Source organism: Jaculus jaculus, chromosome 19 (genome assembly GCF_020740685.1).
Source record: "Jaculus jaculus isolate mJacJac1 chromosome 19, mJacJac1.mat.Y.cur, whole genome shotgun sequence".
Taxonomy (NCBI): Eukaryota; Metazoa; Chordata; class Mammalia; order Rodentia; family Dipodidae; genus Jaculus; species Jaculus jaculus.
The window spans coordinates 1,153,899-1,167,008 of NC_059120.1; the positions used below are offsets into that span (position 1 = coordinate 1,153,899).

General features: G+C 39.3%; 1 pseudogene; it reads right to left on the bottom strand.

Annotated features, from left to right (window-relative positions):
* Window positions 1-3,141: 3,141 nt before the first annotated feature.
* Window positions 3,142-3,771, bottom strand: LOC101616388 (annotated as a pseudogene).
* Window positions 3,772-13,110: the final 9,339 nt, after the last annotated feature.

A 13,110-nucleotide genomic window follows, 5' to 3' on the forward strand; every position in this document is an offset into this window, starting at 1 on the left:
TATTGATAAAGCATATCTGATTGAGCTCATGCCCTTGGGACTTCTGGTTTCCTCCCACTGGTGGAACAAGATTGGGAGTATAGTATTTTTCTTTTTAAAGGGGGGTGGGGTACTTCAAACTTATTGTATAGCCCAGAATTGCCTCCTGCCACAGCATCCTGAGTGTTGGGATTATAGACATGTTTTGCCACACCCAGTAGGGCTACAAGCCTTCTTTCTTTCTTTTAACTTTACTTTCTTTTCCTTCTTTTTTTCTTTTCCTTTATATCAAGTAGAAACTTTATGTGGACACATCATGGATTGTTACCAACATTTCCCTCATCCTTGCCCACATTCCACTGAAAGCTCTTCTCAGTGGGATTGCTGGTATTCACCATAGGGTTGTGGGTTATGAGTTATAAGCACTGCAGTCAGTTATTGTGTTTATAGAGGGTGAGGAAATGTCTCTGGATATTCCCTCCCACCCTGTGGCTCCCTCTTCCACAAAATTTCCACATCTGTGGTGGGTTTATTTTAAGTCTACCTTAGTATTGAGCTATCAGCAGCTTCTGAATTTCTGTTTTGGCACATTTTGAGCATCCTCAGTGTCTGTTTCCATCACCCTGGCACAGGTTGTCAGCCTCACCATGGAAGCAGAACTCTTGCTCATCTTGCCAGTTCCTCTATGGTTTCACCTCAATACTAACTGCTGTAGGAGGGGTGTTCATCTTCTGCCAATGAGTCACCTTGTCTTGTTGACAGATTTTGGTTGTCCTCTCTTCTCACTGCCTTCTGAAAAAGAAAAAGATAAGATCAGAAAATTAAAAACAGATTCTCCAATGGAGAGTGAGATCCTCATGGGTTAAAGGAGATAAGAATTATGAATTCAGAAAGATTTTGATGGGTATAACCTCTCCTTCAGGCAAAAACTAGTGGAAACTTTTTGTTGGAGTCCATAATCTTGGTCTCCATAGGATTTTGACTTGGTTCCCAATTCAAACTCTTAGCCAATGAGAAAGCCATTGATCACCTAGGCTGGTTGCCAGCATTGCACAGATGTGTATATCTTGTCAGGGTGTCTGCTCTTCTATAGCAGTGTCCCTGCTTGCTCATGATGTTGTTGGCCATTTTCCCCCAGGAGTATTTATAGTGCTTTCAGCACTATATGATCTAATCATCTAGGAACTGGCTTCCTTTCAGATTCCACCCAGATCTCTCAATGTTCTGTGTTGGCAGCATGTGGTGCCTACAGCAATAGGGTCTTACCTTTTACTTCAGGTGGGTAATCAAGTGCTTTAGCAGAAGCCTGTCTTGTTTGGGTACCTTGTAGGTCTCTCTGATAACAGCTTAATGTAGGTTTTAACTGATTTCTAGTACTGGGAGATACAGGCCACAGACAAATATTTTAGGGTTAGGCTTCATCCCATCCACTTTAGGGCCCCTCTTGCCAGATGATCCCCCATACTCTTATTGAGCATTACATCTTTTAGTGCACTATCCAGAAGCAATGTTTCTATGGTACCAATTAATTTTGGATTCAGTTTTGTGTGTATCTCTGCCCATCCTTCCATTCCCTTTCCCCCAAGCCCTTCCACTTTTATTATCTGTCCCTCAAGTTGTCTGTCAGGTATTCTTGAAACTCAGTTGTGGGAGAACTTGTGGTGTTTGTCTTTGGTTCTTGTGTGAGTTTACTTAGTATAATCTGTTACAATTCTTTCCACTTTCCTACAACCTTTGTTATATCATTTTTCCTTGCCATTGAGTAGAATTACATTATGTAAATGTACCACTTCTTCATTATCCATTCATCAAATGATGGGTATCTATGTCCATTCTAGTTCTTAGATATTGTGAATTGAACAGCTATAAACATAGTTGAGCAAATATCTTCAGTGAATAGGGGAGCCTTTAGGGTATATGTCCAGTAGAGGAATAGCTGGGTCACTTGGCAGCTCTATTTGCATCTTTTTCAGGATTCTCCATATTAATTTTCATAGTGATTGTACATGTTTTCACTCCCACCAGCAATGAATGAGTGTTCCTCTTTCCTCACATCTTTGCCAACATTTATTGTCATTTGATTTTTTTTTTCTGGGAAAAAGAGGTTTATTTTGACTTACAGGATAGAGGGGAAGCTCCACAATAGCAGGAGTAAACAATAGCATGAGCAGAGGGTGGACATCATCCCCTAGACAACATCAGGTGGACAACAGCAACAGGAGAGTGTGCCAAACACTGGCTAGGGGCCACTGGCTATAACACCCATAAGCCTGCCCCCAACAATATACTACCTCTAGGAGGTGTTAATTCCCAAATCTCCATCAGCTGGGAACCTAGCATTCAGAACACCTAAGTTTATGGGGGACACATGAATCAAACCACCACATTTTGCCCCTGGCCCCCATAAACTGATAACCATACATGATATAAAATGCAATGCATTCATCCAACTTTAAAATTCCCCATATTCTTTTTATCAATTCCAATGATGTTCATACATCCCCATAGTCCAAGGTCTTTTAAATTAGCCATAATACCAAAAAATAACCTCAAGAAACACATAATGGCGCAGAACAAACATTCACACTGCCAAAGATGGCATTGGGCATAGCAAAGAAATATTAAAGCAATACATGATTTAAACATTAAACTCTGTAGCTCCAAGTCTAACAACTATAGCTAGTGACAAATTTCCAAGTCCAATAATTCTAAACAGCAACACGTCTCTAGAATTCCAATTCTGCCCCTCCAGCTAGGCTATTCACAGTCTTGGAAAGCTTCATGGGGTGGGGGGGGGGGAGGGCAGCTCTCCTTAGCAGCCATCTTGTGGTCCTGGCCTCTCCACTGGGTGTCTACTGCAATCCATGGTTCATCTTCATGGCGCCATGTGGTCTCCATACAGGCATCTAGCAAACCTGATACACACTGCCCATGGCCATTTTTAAAACACAAGACAGTACTGCAAACTCAATGACTCTTCCCTTCATTTCTTATACTCCACAATACCAAGTAGGATGCCAATTTGTTAATCCAAGGGGTGAATAAAACAGACCTTGAAGAACAGGACACTCCTTGAGCACTCAGGCCCCTTCAAAAGAGTCTACATTCTTCCTGTTGTGCCAGTGCAGGTCAGCTGGCCCGATCTCACAACAGTTATATCTCTCAATTGCAGCCGAACAAGCAGCAGTTCAAGTAGCACATGGTGTGGTCATCTGGGTCCTTCATGACAGCGTGGACCACCTGCAGTATTGGGTGATTCCTGTGGCTCCTGCGGTCATGCCCACAGACTTCACTGTCTTAAACCAAGGGGCTGGACTTCTTGTTGGGGCGGATGGCGAACTTCCCTCTGCCCTGGTAGACCAGCAGCCCGTTGGGGTCCCGGAATTCAATGGTGTCTCCAATCTGCATGTTTTCCAGGTACTGGGTCATCTTTCCTCCGGCGGGAAACTTTGAGTGGGTGTCCTTGAAGTAAACCTTGATAACCAGGTCCACAAAGCCTTTGTCATCATCGCTAGGGCCGGATGACCAGGTTCTGGTCGAATGAAGTTGAGAGGTAGATGTGCGGCCAATGGGGAGGCCCAAGATGTGCTGGGGTAAAGGAAGGGCAAAGTGGAAGCGCTGCGTGCCATGGCTGATGATCTCCTTGTCAACCAGCCACAGCAGGTACTTGATGTCTGGGCTCTGAAGGGTGATGGCAGGGGAGGAGCGCTGGAAAAGCTTCATGAACAGGCTGTAGAAGAACCAGATGGGGGACAGCACCACGTGGCCCAACGTGCTCAGCTGGGAGCCCATGGTGGTGGTGGCGGCGATGATGGTCGCGCTGCGCCTGTTCCACCGCTGCCGCACACTGTTACCTTGATTTTTTAATGATAGCCATCCTAACTTGAGTAATATGGAATCTCATTGTTTTAATTCGCATTTCCCTGATGGTTAAGGATGTTGCAAATTTTCTTAAGTGAATATTAGCTATTACTATTTCTTGTTTTAAGAATTGCTTATTACGTTCTCTACCCCATTTTTGAGTTGATTGTTTGATTTTTTTTTTTTTTTTTTGGCTCAGGTTTTTTAGTTCTTTGTAGATTCTATATAGTAGGCCTGTCAGTGGTATAGCTAGAAAAGTTTTTTCTCCCATTCTGTCCATAGTCTGTTGGCTCTGTCTGTATAAAAGCTTTTTGGCATCATGAGATCCCACTGGCTGAGTGTTTGTTTAATTTCCTGGGCTACTGAGGTACTGCTCAGGAAGTCTTTTCCACACCTATATCATGAAGAATTTCCCCTATTTTTTCTTCCAGTATTTTAAGAGTTTCAGGTCTTATATTGAGGATGTCTTTAATACATTTTGTGTTGATATGTTGATATTTTTGCAAGGTGAAAGAGGTGGGTCTAGTTTCATTTTTCTATGTTTGGCTGTCCAATTTTTCCTGCATCATTTGCTGAAGATGTTGTCTTTTCTCCAGTGTATGCTGTTGGTTCCTTTGGCAAAGATATAGTTACTTGAACTAAGGGCCAGGTCTTCGATTCCATTCCTATATGTCTATTTGCATGCCAGTAGCATGCTGCTTTTCTACAATTGCTTTGTGGTATAGCTTTAGATCAGGTATGGTGATACCCCCAGAACTGTCTTTTACTGAGAATATTTTGGGATATCTGAGCCCTTCTACAATCCTATATGAATTTTGAGATTATTTTTTCTATCTCTGTGAAGAATGATAGTGGGATAGAGCTTTTAAAGACCTCTCTAGTAACCCTCACTATATTTTCTTTTTTTTTTTTTTGAGGCAGGGTGTCACTTTACTTAATGCAGATGTGAAACACTCTGCAACCCCTCATAGCCTCACACTCACAGTGGTGCTTCTAAGGTCCTTCTGTGGTCTCCATAGAGTTTGAATTAAAGGCACATGTACTACCACATCCGGTTTAGGGCTATAGGTCTTGGTGCCGGAGAAGAATAAGGCCACTGGATCTCTAAGATTCATATTATATCCCAATGTAAACATTGTCTTCAAGGCCCAGAATGCTAGTTCTAAAGGGTGTGTGACTTTGGCTGTGTACTAATTTTGCTGAGCGTTGATTTTTTGTCCTGAAAGAAAGAATGCAAGCATGCATGCATGTTGGCACATACACACACACACATTGCACACGCCATTCTTGACTACTGCAAGATTTAGATAAATGTATCCATACACGTTTTACAAACAGCTGCACAAATGCATTCAGTATTAGAGTAATAAGTAGTGAATAAGGATTCTTCTTTGAATCTTCAGAAAGAGAGTAAGCTAAGAGGATTTCCTAATTCATAGGAGATTCACCACAAACAACATTATAATCATTGTAACTAAGTGACTCAAAATCTAGGTGAGGGTGATGATGCTGACAGGGTGCTGAGCATCTCATATTTGGGAACAAGAGGATTTCACTAAGTATTTTTATTCCATTGACACAGAAAAACACAGCTCTTATTTCAAAAGGATTAAGAGATAGTTTATTCTGGAGCTAAACATGAGTGACTCTGGCTAAGGAACAGAGAAAACTGCTCTGTTGTGAAAGTGGTTACATGAGATTTGAACACTGCAAAATACAGAGAAACACAAATGAAGACATTTTGCAAATACATTGGTGGAAACATCTGGTAGGCAGGTTACACAAAAGCGGAGAAATCACTATTATAGGCCTGAGATGCTATGATATTTGATCACATTCTTAGCCTTTGAGTTCTTGGAAGCTAGGTATCTATTAGTACATTCCAAAACATAGCCTGAATTTTTTTCTTATTCCAAGCCTATAATATTTCAGATCTTCACAATCAATCAAACTTATAGAATGGTTTTAGCGTTGATACAGCTTTGTTTGGGAGCATTGTTCACAACTCTTTTTTTATTTTTTTCTCATGATTATAAAAAATATCTCATGGTACTACCCTCAGTCCCCCCACTTTTCCCCTTTGAAATTCCATTCCCCATCATATCCCCTACCCATCCCAATCAGTCCCTTTTATTTTAATGTCATGATCTTTTCCTCCTCTTATGATGGTCTTGTGTCAGTAGTGTCAGGCACTATGAGGTCATGGATATCGAGGCCATTTTATGTCTGGAGGGAGCATGTTGTAAGGAGTCCTATCCTTCCTTTGGCTCTTACATTCTTTCCACCACCTCTTCTGCATTAGACCCTGAGCCTTGGAAGGTGTGATTGAGATGTTACTCGGTACTCTAGTTACTTCTTTCCAGCACCATGATACCTTCTGAGTCGTCCCAAGGTCACTGCCATATGAAAAGAGAAGATTCTATACCCAAAGTGAGAGTAGCATTAATATAAGGGTATAAATATTAAGAGAAGTGCTTACTGGGCAATTTGATAAGCATAGTATGTACATTTTTCCAGACATCAGCAGATATTACATCCATAGGGCTCACGACTACCCCTGTTTTAAGTTTTCAGTATAGGGGAGTATTCCCCCCCATGGAGTGGACCTCCAGTCCAACTGGAGGGCAGTTGATTTCCACCATGACAGATGTGCCACTATTGTACCCGTTGACTCATTTGGCCTGGCTAGCCAATTATAAGGCTTGCAGTATCTTCACTGGTGGTTTCTCTTTCTCCCATTGAACTGAGAGACCAAGGAGAAGTAATGTGCTGCATCTGGCTTCTGTGACCTCACAGTGGCTGGATAGTGGGGCTGCCATTTAAAATCAGACAGCCATTTTGACTCAGGTGAGGAACTAGATGACTAATGTGCTATTTTTGCTTCTGAATCCATGCTTGCTTAGCTATAGCCCCACCACCACCTTGATTCCTGGGAAGCCTCCACTTCAAGAACATTCCAGAGATACCTAGGCATGGAGGCTCCAGCCTCTTGCAAAAGATAAGTTCTGCAAACAGCTCTTGTAATAGGTTCTGCAAACAAGTTACTACCTAAGATAAGTACGCTGGAGTTCCCACATGCGCCCTTTCTGAAATTCCCGTGTGCACCCTCTTAGAACCAATGACTTTAAAAGTCGCAATATAATGTAACCTTTCCTTTATAAACCCCTTTCCTCTGAGGGTCAGGGCTCTCTCCCTCACTACTGCTGTGCTGGACTGTAGGAACTGAGCCCAGGCCTAGGCTTGCAATAAAGAAATCTGTTGCTTTTACATTTGAGTCTCTCAGCTTCTGTGGCGGTTCTTTGGGTGACTCCTGGGTAACCAGGGGACTTGGCTTCTCGTCAGGGGTCCTGGCACAACAGAACTACATGTAGAATGGCTTCTTCCAGCTTTCTGTCAGCTGGTCTACATGAAGGAGGTTATCAGCTCAGTTCCAGCAGTATTTTTTAGTGGCCTTGCAGCACAAGTATGTGGAGTCTTCAGCAATAGGGTCTAACCATTGATTCCTGGTGGGAAACCAAGTGCCTCGGCAATGGCCTGTAATGTTTTAGGAGCATCAGGGACCTCCCTGGCCAACAACTCACATTCCTGGCACTGAAAATTTTCTAACAACGTTCTCTGGCTCCTGAGTGTTCCATTCTCCATAACCGGAGGATTCCATATGATTTATTTGCATCATCTTCGATTTTGATTAGCCCTCCCTCCACCTTTCCTTTACTAAATCTCTTCCCCTGATCTCAGTTTGGGCCTTTTCACCCCCATTAAGCTATTCTTCTACTTACATATATACAATACCAACCTATTAAGTACTCTCCTCCCTTCCTTTCTCTTCCCTTTATATCTCCTTTTAAACTTACTGGTCTCTGCTACTGATTTTTTCCTTCTCACACAGAAGCCAAATCATCTGTAGCTAGGATCCACATATGAAGGAGAACATGTGGTGTTTGGCTTTCTGGGCCTGGGTTACCTCATTTGATATAATTCTTTTCAGATCCATCCATTTGTCTGCAAATTTCATTACTTCATTTTTCTTCACGGCTGAGTAGAACTCCATTGTATAAATGTGCCATATCTTCATTATTCACTCATTAGTTGAGGGACATCTAGGCTGGCTCCATTTCCCAGCTATTATAAATTGAGCAGCAATAAACATGGTTGAGCATTTACTTCTAAGGAAATGAGATGAGTCCTTAGGATATATGCCTAGGAGTGCTATAGCTGGGTCATATGGTAGATCAATCTTTAGCTGTTTTAGGAACCTCCACACTGATTTCCACAATGGCTGGACAAGATTTCATTCCCACCAACAGTGTAGAAGGGTTCCTCTTTCTCCATATCCCTGCCAGCATTTATGATCATTTGTTTTCATGATGGAATCTCAATGTAGTTTTAACTTGCATTTCCCTAATGACTAGGGACGTAGAACATTTTTTTAGATGCTTATACGCCATCTGTATTTCGTCCTTTGAGAACTCTCTATTTAGCTCCATAACCCATTTTGTAATTGGCTTGTTTGATTTCTTATCGAATATCTGGGGGCTGTAGCTACCTAGACTTACATCTAGGTCCTCTATTCTGTTCCATTGATCTACATGTCTGCTTTTGTGCCAGTACCATGCTGTTTTTGTTACTATGGCTCTGTAGTCTAGGTTAAAATCAGGTATGGTGATACCACCAGCCTTACTTTTGTTGCTCAGTGTTATTTTAGATATTCAAGGTTTTTTGTGATTCCAAGTGAATATTTGGATTGTTTTTTCTATTTCCATGAAGAATGCCTTTGGAATTTTGATGGGGATTGCATTAAATGTGTAGATTGCTTTTGGTAAGATTGCCATCTTCAAAGTATTGATTCTTCCAATCCAGGAACAAGGGATGTTTTTCTACTTCTTAGTGTCTTCTGCAATTTCTCGCTTGAGTGTTTTAAAGTTTTCATTGTAGAGATCCTTTAATTCCTTGCTTAGGTTTATGTCAAGGTACTTTATTTTCTTTGATGCAATTGTGAATGGGAGTGATTCTCTAATTTCATCCTCTGTGTGTTTGTTGTGAAGGCTACTGATTTCTATGTATTTATTTTGTATCCTGCTACGTGGCTGTAGGTTTTTATCAGCTCTAACAGTTTGCTAGTAGAGCCTTTAGGGTCCTTTATATATAGAATCATGTCATCTGAAAATAATGATAACTTGATCTCTTCCTTTCTAATTTGTATCCCTTTTATGTGTGTCTCTTGCTTTATTGCTATGGCTAAGACTTCCAGTACTATGTTAAGTAAAAGTGGGGACAGTGGACACCCTTTATTTGTTCCTGTTTTTAGTAGAAAAGCTTCCAGTTTTTCCCCATTTACTAATATGTTGGCCATAGGCTGGTCATAAATAGACTTTATTATATTGAGATATGTTCCTCCCATTCCCAGTCTCTGTAGGACTTTTATTACGAAAGGATGTTGGATTTTTGTCAAATGCATTCTCTGTGTCTAATGTGATGATCATGTTATTTTTGTCCTTCAATCCATTTATATAATGTATTACATTTATCGATTTGTATATGTTGAGCCATCCCTGTATCTCTGAGATAAAGCCTACTTGGTCAGGGCGAATGACTTTTCTGATATATTCTTGGTGTTTGCCAATATTTTGTTGAGAATTTTTGCACGTATGTTCATGAGGGAGATTGGTCTGTAATTTTCTTTTTTTGTTCTATCTTTGCCTGGTTTTGGTATCAGGGTGATGCTGCCTTCATAGAAGAGGTTGGTAGAATTCTTTCTTTTTCTATTTTATGGAAAAGCTTAAGAAGCAATGCTATTAGCTCTTCTTTGAAGGTCTGGTAATATTCAGCAGTGAATCCATCTGAGCCTTGGCTTTTTTTAGGTGGGAGATTTTTTTGATAACTGTTTGAATCTCCCTGCTTGTTATAGGTCTACTTAACTGATTAATCTCATCTTGATTTAATTTAGATAGGTCATATAAATGAAGGAAATCATCCATTCCTTTCAGATTTCATACTTTGTAGAGTATACGCTTTTATAGTATGTCCCCATGATTTTTTAAAATTTTTTCTGGCATCTGTTACCTTTTTCATCTCTAATTTTGTTAATTTCTGTCTCTTTCCTCTTTCTTTTGCTCAGATTTGCTAAGAGTTTATCAATATTGTTTATCCTTTCAAGAACCAACTCTTTGTTTCATTAATTCTTTGGATTGTTTTTTAAGTTTCTATTTCATTAATTTCTTCCCTAATCTTTATTATTTCTTCCCATCTGCTGATTTTGGGTTTGCCTATTCTTCTTTTTCCAAGGCTTTAAGGTAAAATAATAGGCCATTTACTTGTGACCTTTCTAATTTCTTAATATAGGCACTTAAAGCTATAAATTTACCTCCTAGGACTGCCTTCATTGTGTCTAGGAGATTTGGATAAGTTGTGTTCCTTTTATCATTTGACTCTATAATTTTTTTGATTTCCTTCTTGATTTCTGCATTGACCCATTCATCATTTAGTAATGTGTTCTTTAATTTCCATGATTTTGTGTATTCTCTATGGCCTTTCTTGCTCTTGATTTGTAATTTGATTCCATTGTGGTCAGATAGAATGCAAGGAATTATTTCAGTTTTCCTGTATTTGTTAAGATTTGCTTTGTGTCCTAATATATGGTCTATTTTAGAGAATGTTCCATGTGCTGCTGAAAAGAATGTATATTCTGCAGCATTTGGATGAAATGTCCTGTATATATCTGTTAGGTGCATTCCTTCTATGACCTCATTTAGTCCAGATGCCTCTTTGTTTATTTTTTCCTGTGATGACCTGTCAATTGATGAGAGTGGGGTGTTGAAGTCACCCACTACCACTTTGTTTGTTTTTATCTGTGACTTTAGTTTGTTCGATGAATTTGGGGGTCCCCTTGTTAGGTGTATATATGTTTAGGATTATAATGTCCTCCTGTTGGTGGGTGCCTTTAATGAATAAAAAGTGGCCTTCCTTATCTTTCTTAACTAATGTTGGACTGATGTCTACCTTGTCATATATTAGGATAGCAACTCCAGCTTGTTTTCTAGGTCCATTTGCTTAAAACTCTGTTTCCAAGCTTTCACCCTAAAATAGTGTCCATCCTTTGTAGAAAGGTGAGTTTCTTGGAGGCAACAAATTGAAGGATCCTGCTTTTTAACCCAGTTTGCAAACCTATGTCTTTTGGTTGGGGCATTAAGGCCATTGATATTAAGAGATATTATTGAAAGGTGTGTATTCATTTTTGCCATTTTTTTGTAGTTCTTCCGGTTTTACCTTTGATCTCTTCTGTTAACTAGTATTTGAGTATTGTTTGTTTTTTTCCAGGTTCCTTATATGTGTGCTTTTACTTCTCTTCAGTGTGGAGGATTCTTTCAAGTATTTTCTGTAAAGCTAGTTTTGTCTTCAAATACTCCTTTAGCCTGCTTTTGTTGTGGAATGTCCTTATTTCTCCATGTATTTGAATGGATAGCTTTGCAGGATAAAGTAACCTTGGTTGACATTTGTTATCTTTCAGAACATGGAATACATCACTCCATGCCCTTCTGGCTTTTAAAGTGTATGTTGAGGAATCTGCTGTAATCCTGATAGGCTTGCCTTTGTAGGTAACTTTATTTTTCTCTCTGACTGCTTTCAATATTTTTTCTTTGGTTTGTATGTTTGGTAGTTTGATCACAATATGGAGAAGAGAGGTTCTTTCCATGTTTTGTCTGGCTGGTGTTCTAAAGGATTCCTGTATCTGCATTGGCACCTCTTTCACAATTTCATAATTTCTCCTGTGATTTTATTTGAAGATGCCAAATATGCCTTTGGAGTGAAATTCTTCTCCTTTTACTGTGCCTTGAATTCTTATATTTGATGTTTTCATAGTGTCCCAAATATCTTGCCATTCCCACTCATACTTTTCTATAAGTTTGTCTTTCTCTTTGTTGGACTGAATTAGATCTGCCACCTGGTCTTCTAGCTTAGATATTCTGTCCTCTCCTTCATCCATTCTACTGGTGAGATATTCTACAGAGTTTTTTATTTCATTAACTGTGTTCGTCATTGCTAGTAATTCTACTGGTTTTTCTTTATTATTTCTATTTTCTTACTTATGTTTTGTATTGACCTCTTTATTTCATTGAATTGGCTTCCTGTGTCTTCTTTGCTTCCTTTGATTTCTTCTTTGAGTTCTTTGAACATATTTATAATCACTCTTTTTAAATCTTTCTCAAGCATTTCCTCTAACTCGTTCTCACTGGAGGTCATTTCTGATGCATTAATACTTTTTGGTGAATTTATATTATCATGATTTTTGGTGTTTCTTATGTTATAATGTATATATTTTTGCATCTTGGATTATTTAATGATTGGATTTTCCAGTTAGGTGGGTATTATGAAATGTATCGATCAATCTGATGTTATATATATTTCAGGGAAGGAGCTTAAGGTGCTAGGTGTGGCTCTGAAGACTCTCAGAGTATCTACAAAAGTGATTCTAGGTGTTGGGTACCTTTAACTAATGATTCATCTCTCCAACCCCAGGAGTTCATTTTCATTGAGAGCAATTTGCAAATTAGTTGAAAAGTTTGAATAGAGCTAAGTTACACATAATAATAATAATAATAGCAGTGGTAGTAATTGAGGATCATACTGGGTTCATACTTAAATTTAAATTCAACACAGAATGAAGGCCCATGAAAATATAACTTAACCTTTAACTAAACTTTACCAATCAAAACCAACCAATTAATCTCGAATTAATGCCTTCCCATTTCAACCAATAAAAATAAGGTTTTCTTTTTCTTGCTCTCTAGAACACCACACAGAAGTTTTCCACTCAGGCTTCTCACTGGATCTCTTCAGGTTTGGTGTTCCTGGATCCAAAAATAGTTGGTTTTGTCAAATATACTCTATTTTTTTTATTTTTAAAAAACATTTTATTTTTATTTATTTATTTATTTGAGATAGAAAAAGAATTACAGAAATAAGCAGGTAGAGTCAGAGAAAGAATGGGTACATCATGGCCCTAATTTTATTTTAAAATAAACTAAGTTTATCCTTTAACTAAGCGAACTTACAGAATTGCTATGCCAGTCTTAAAATGGACATTTTCCACTTTTAATTATATTTGCCATCTCCCCATGGTATGCCCACCCATTTAAAGAATAAAAAGCTGAGCTGGAGGGATGGCTTAGTGGTTAAGGTGTTTGCCTACAAAGCCAAAGGACCCAGGTTCAATTCCCCAGGACCCATGTTAGCCAGATGCACAGGGGGTGAATGCATCTGAAGTTTATT